The 6,302-nt window shown below is 37.9% G+C and overlaps 1 pseudogene; it reads left to right on the top strand.

Annotated features, from left to right (window-relative positions):
• The first annotated feature begins 987 nt into the window (after positions 1-987).
• LOC138092156 (E3 ubiquitin-protein ligase TRIM34-like) overlaps positions 988-6,302 on the top strand; it is a 34,511-nt pseudogene continuing 29,196 nt past the window's right edge.

Here is a 6,302-nt window from a genome sequence, read left to right as displayed (position 1 = left end):
TGCAGGTCAGAAAGCAACAGTTCAAACTCGACATGGAAGAACAGACTGGTTCCAAATAGGAAAAAGAGTATGTCAAGGCTGTATATTGTCACCCTGCTTAATGAACTTATATGCAGAGTACATCATGAGAAACGCTGGGCTGGAAGAAGCACAAGCTGGAATCAAGATTGCCGGGAGAAATATCAAGAACCTCAGATATGCAGATGACGCCACCCTTATGGCAGAAAGTGAAGAGGAACTAAAAAGCCTCTTGATGAAAGTGAAAGAGGAGAGTGAAAAAGTTGGCCTAAAGCTCAACATTCAGAAAATGAAGATCATGGCATCTGGTTCCATCACTTCATGGGAAATAGATGGGGAAACATTGGAAACCGTGTCAGACTTTATTTTTTGGGGCTCCAAAATAACAGCAGATGGTGACTGCAGCCATGAAATTAAAAGACACTTACTCCTTGGAAGGAAAGTTATGGCCAACTTAGATAGCATATTGAAAAGCAGAGACATTGCTTTGCCAACAAATGTCCGTTTAGTCAAGGCTATGGTTTTTCCAGCAGTCATATATGGATGCGAGAGTTGGACTGTGAAGAAAGCTGAGCACAGAAGAATTGATGCTTTTGAACTGTGGTGTTGGAGAAGACTCTTGAGAGTCCCTTGGACTGCAAGGGGATCCAACCAGTCCATTCAAAGGGAGATCAGCCCTGGGTGTTCTTTTGAAGGAATGATGCTAAAGCTGAAACTCCAGTACTTGGGCCACCTCATGAGAAGACTTGACTCATTGGAAAAGACTCTGATGCTGGGAGGGACTGGGGACAGGAGGAAAAGGGGATGACAGAGGATGAGATGGCTGGATGGCATCACCGACTCGATGGACATGAGTTTGAGTGAACTCTGGGAGATGATGATGGACAGGGAGGCCTGGCATGCTGCAATTCATGGGGTCGCAAAGAGTCGGACATGACTGAGCGACTGAACTGAACTGAACAAAGTATCATGTATTTCTACTTTTCTCACTCTACTCCAGTTATCTTTCCCAATCATGCAAGGATCTGTATAAGAAAGCCCTCAGAAGTCAGGATAGGTAGGAGCAGGGGAAAAGTTACCATAGCTTCAGGAAAACTGGTGAATCTACAGGAGGAAATGACTTGCCCATTTGCCTGAAGCTTCTGACAGAACCCCTGAGCCTTAACTGTGGTCACACTTTGTGCCAAGCTTGCATCACTGTAAATAACAAGGGGTCCATGATCAGACAAAAGAGAGAGTGTAGCTGCCCTGTGTGTAGAACCTGTCATAAGCTTGGGAACCTGAGGCCTAATTGGCACCTGGCTAACATAAGTAGAGAGGTTCAGAGATTTCAAGGTGAGCCTGGGGTAGCAAAAGAGAAACTCCTGCTCTTCTGTGAGAAAGATGGGGAGGTCATTTGCTGGCTTTCGGAGCCATCTCAAGTCACCACATATTCCTCATGGAGGAGGTTGTCCAGAAGTACCAGGTAAGAGACCAAAACAGAGGGAAGACTGGTAAGAAACTGGTAATTAAGGGGAAATGTCTATTTTGCATTGGAGTTTAATTACCTGGCCACCAAGAACCTGAGGCCTATGACCTCTTCTCTTCCTTTGCCCACCTTCTGATGTCTGAGAAACATTTCTGTGCATTTCTCCAATTATAATGTTATAACTCTATGTGCAGACTCTTAGCCAGAAGTAGATATTCATGTTCCTTGTGTTAATACATGGAGATCTGGTACCTAGGAGAAGCTCTCATTACCCCTTTGAACAGGAGGAATAACTAAGACTCTTGCTGGATTAATGTGTAAGATGTTTCCCTGCTGCAGGATCAGATTTCTTCTAGAATAAAAGGAATCAATCTTCTCTTGGCAAGTATATAGTGACTTTTACTGTTTGAGTCATAAAGAACACATATCCTACCTCAATTTTTTCTTTCCAAATCACAGATTCTAAATGCTGCTCTCAGTTTCTGTAAAGTCTATTCTCCTTGGAAATCAGATTCATTTTTCCTCATTTATGCTCTACAGTGATGTGAGAAAGCCCATAGATTGACTCTAGTGTGATTCTTTTCTCACAGGGGAAACTCCAGGAATCTTTGGAGAGACTAAAGAGGGAACAGCAGAAAGTTGAGATGCTGGAAGATGAAATTCAAGAAGAGATTTCTACCTGGAAGGTGTGAGGAGATACTTCTTGAAGGAGTTAGACATCTGGGCAAGACTTTGGATTGGTCACAAGGAACTGCCTTTCTCTTTGTTCCCTGATAGCTGTGTCATTTGACTTGTATTTTTCTTTGTCCTTTCCCTGATAGGAATGAGTGCTGAAAAGTGAATATATCACAAATGAACACAGATAGTGGAAGGGAGGTATTCACACAGAGGGACTCTCTTGCGAGGATGATTAGGGAATTTCATATCCATTCCTGTCCTGTCTATTAGTCTTGGGGAGACACCTGGCAATGGCTCTTGGTTCGTCCTCAGTGTCAACTGTTTGGCAGAGGGTGGAGGGAAGGGGTCAGGAGTAATCCAAGGAGGCACAAGTGTCCTGGACAGCTGTGTAATGTCCGAGTCATACCCCCAAGAATTTCATTTGGACTCAAAGTTTACCTCACTAATGCAGACTTGAGGCCATTATTTTGCAATGTGATGGAGAGAAGGAAAAAAAAAAAAAAACACAGGAAAAGTCATGTTCCCCAAGAAATGCTCCTCCTCCTCTCTCTCTCTCTTTCTCATTCCTGTAGAATCAAATACAGCATGAAAGAGAAAATATTTAGACAGAGTTTAAAATCTGAGAGAGATCCTGGACAGTGAGGAGCTGAAGTAACTGCAAAATCTGAAGACTGAGGAGGAAGCTGGTCTGCGTAACCTGGCCGACTCTGAGGATAAGCTAGTCCAGCAGAACCAGTTGGTGAGCAATCTCATCTCACATGTGGAGCATCAGTTGCAGAGGTCAACCACTGAGATGATGCAGGTAAGACTGGGGAAGAAGCCTCAGCATCTGAGACATGAGGAAAATGAAGAGAAAATGTCCTTCTCTTCTGTGTTGCTGTGTCTTTCTGCTGTTCTCACTAAGGTTGCTTTGGAACCTACAATCCCCCTTCTCTGCATCTATTTCAGAGGCTGTAAGAATAAGTCAATGCAGGAATCGAATGCAGGAATAACAAGGGAAATTTTTATTTTTTTTAAGAATAAAATATTCAGTGCAGAACTTTGTGGAGAGAAGATTCATTGTGTTTGATGGTTTGCTAAAGGCTCCTGTTATCTGTGAGCTAGTATTAAGCATTTATCAGATCCCTCTATATGTTCCAGCTTTGCCACAGACAAATTCATTTCAGATAACAAGAGGCTTTTTTTTTCTCCTCAACCTCTTGAGATTTTTTTCCCACTTTCTCTGTTTCTGAAGAAAATTTTTGAAAGATTCTTATTTATTCTTTAAGTATTCAATGGAATTCACTAGAGAAACTATCTTACTCTGTTTATTTCTTATTTAAAGTGTTTAAAATATTTTACTTGTTTTACAATTATTTAGATCTTTTACAATCCTGGAGTCAGTTTTTGCATCTCTTTGTGGGGATTTGTCTATTCTAAGTTGTATGGTTTGTAGGCATAAAATTAGTTACAGTAATTCTTTATTATCCCCTTAACTTCTATAATATTCACAGTAATGTCTCCTCTTTTATGCCTGACTTTGGTTATTTGCTTTTTCACTTTTTTCTTGATCAGTTTAGTTATGCTTTGTTAATTTATTGATTTAAAAAACATAACTCTTTTGCTATTTTGTCTATTTTAAAGCTTTTATTATTTATTTATTTCTACTCTTACATTTACTGTTTTCTCTCTGTGTGTGTAGATATATTTGTTCATGTGTGTGTGTGAGCGCTAGTTTAATTTACTCTGCTTTCTTAGTTTCTTGAATTGGAAACTTAGATCACTGATTTGAGACCATTTCTTCTGATATAGTGTTTAATGATATAAGTGCATTTAAGTAATTATATTTTATACATTTTGATTGTTTAGCTTTAATCATTACTCAATTCAAGTTATTCACAAATTTTCTTTGCAGTTTTCTTTTTTGGCTTGTTTGTTAAACCTTGGATATTTTAAAGTGTGTTGTTAATGACAAAATACTTGGTCATGAGTTTCACTTCTGTTCTGGATTTCAGCTGTAAGTCTGCGGTAATCAGAGAAATATGCTTTTCATTAGTTCAAACTTTTAAGTTTATTGACATTTGTTTATGACCTAAGATACTGGATGTTCAGAAAAATTTTTGTTATGAATTTGAAAACATGATGTGTTCCTCATTCATTGGGTAATATGGTTGTAGTTGTTACTTAGGTCAGTTTGGTTGATAATATGGTGCATGTCTTGATGGTTTTCCATACAGGCTGTCCTCTCATTATTGAGATTGAGCTACTGAAATCTGAAACTGTTACTATGGAATCATGTACTTCTCGTTTTATTTTTGCTTTGAATACTTTGAAGCTCTGCTGGTAGGTGCATTTACATTTATAACTGGTATATTTGTTTAATGTACTGAACTTTTTATCATAACACTTCCCTCTCATTCTCTCATAAGATTTATCTTAAAGTCTATCTTGTCTAATAATATAAATGTTTGACCTGTTTTTTATTACTGCTTGCATGTAATCTCTTTTACCTTTGCCCTTTTGTGCTTTGATTATGTCTCTTATAAGTAGCAGTATTTAAATTTTGCTTGTTATCCAGGTCAACAATTTCTAATTTCAATCGAGGCATTAATACATGACATTTAATGCAATTATTGATATGTTTATATTTAAATTTAGTATTTTGCTGTTTGCCTTCTATTGGGCTACTGTAGTTTTCATTTTCCTTTTTCTCCTTAATTACCTTCTTTTGTGTTAAACAGATATTTCTTGTATAAAATTTTGTTTTTCTATTTTCTCATTGTATTTCTTTAGCTTTTACTTGGTGGTTGCTCCAGTACTTTCAATATATTTTCTGTCCTATCCTCTTCTACTTCAGAATAATTTCAACTTAGTTTCAGTAAAAATAGAAACTCCTGCAGCATGGCTTCATTTCCTTCCAGCAACTACACAGTGGTGCTTTTAATTTTGGCATCTGATCCTGTAGGCTAAGGGCTGAAGGCATTCAAATATTTTGCTATAACTGGATGAGAACTTCAAGAGTTTAATCAAGTGGTTTATGTTTCTTTCAGAAACTGAGGGGAAAAGTCAATATAGATTGAATAAGTAGAATTGGAGAAAGACACAAATCAGATTCTGAGGACAATACTTGAGTTTCAAATTAAACTAGAATTAAAATTGTAATCACTCCCACCCCACCCTTTATCCTTTGTCTGTGCTGTGTGTGTGCTAAGTTATGCTGGTTCTTTGGGACCCCATGGACTGTAGCTCGCCAGACTCCTCTGTCCATGAAATTCTCCAGGGAGGAATACTGGAGTGGGTTGCCAATTCTTCTCCAGGGGATCTTTGACCCAGGGATTGAACCCTAGCCTTCTGTGTCTCCTACATTGCAGGCAGATTCTTACCACTAATAACACCTGGGATTCTTTCTCTATTCTAGTTTAATTTAATTTTTGTCACATACACAAAATAGCCATAATGAGGAGGGAATTTTTTTTTTTCTTTGAGACTGAGATGTTGTCCTAGTTTTTGGTGACATAGAGGAAATAAATCTGAAGCAAAAGAGATTAAATACAGTGGTACATACCAGTTCAAAGAAATAAAACATTAAATGTGATAAGAAGGTTAGATGGCTAAAAAATATTAAGGACCTGATTATACAGACTCAGTAGAGGCTAAAGTGCAGGTAAATGCTCTAGTTTTGGGGAAGTGAGTGCATACTGGTAACATTATGAACAAGGAGTAAAAAAGGAGACAACTTGGGTGATGAATAATGTTACATATTAGACATTCAAAATTACTGATTCCTGTGGCTCATTTACTAATGAATATATTAATATGCATTTAAAAGACAAAGTTGAGTAACAATAAAGAATTGAAAACCAACTGCTCATGTGTGTATGCTGAATTTAAGGGAGTGGAAGACATCACTAATAGGTGATGTGTAAAATAAGAAGAGAGAGACCTAAAAACACCTACATTAATACATTTGTTTGCTTGTACCCTGAACAAAAGCCATATAAATGACTTGAGGAATATTTGGATTATATTTTCATGTTTGATTCTCCAAAACCTAGTTTAATGCTTGGCCTACAATAGTATATCACTTCAGTTTTGTTGAATAAATGAAAGAACCACGATTTCTTCAAATCATCTCATGGGTCACCAGAATCCCAGGTCT

The sequence above is a fragment of the Capricornis sumatraensis genome, chromosome 16, assembly GCF_032405125.1.
Source record: "Capricornis sumatraensis isolate serow.1 chromosome 16, serow.2, whole genome shotgun sequence".
NCBI lineage: Eukaryota > Metazoa > Chordata > Mammalia > Artiodactyla > Bovidae > Capricornis > Capricornis sumatraensis.
This window is presented reverse-complemented; position numbering and strand designations above follow the sequence as displayed.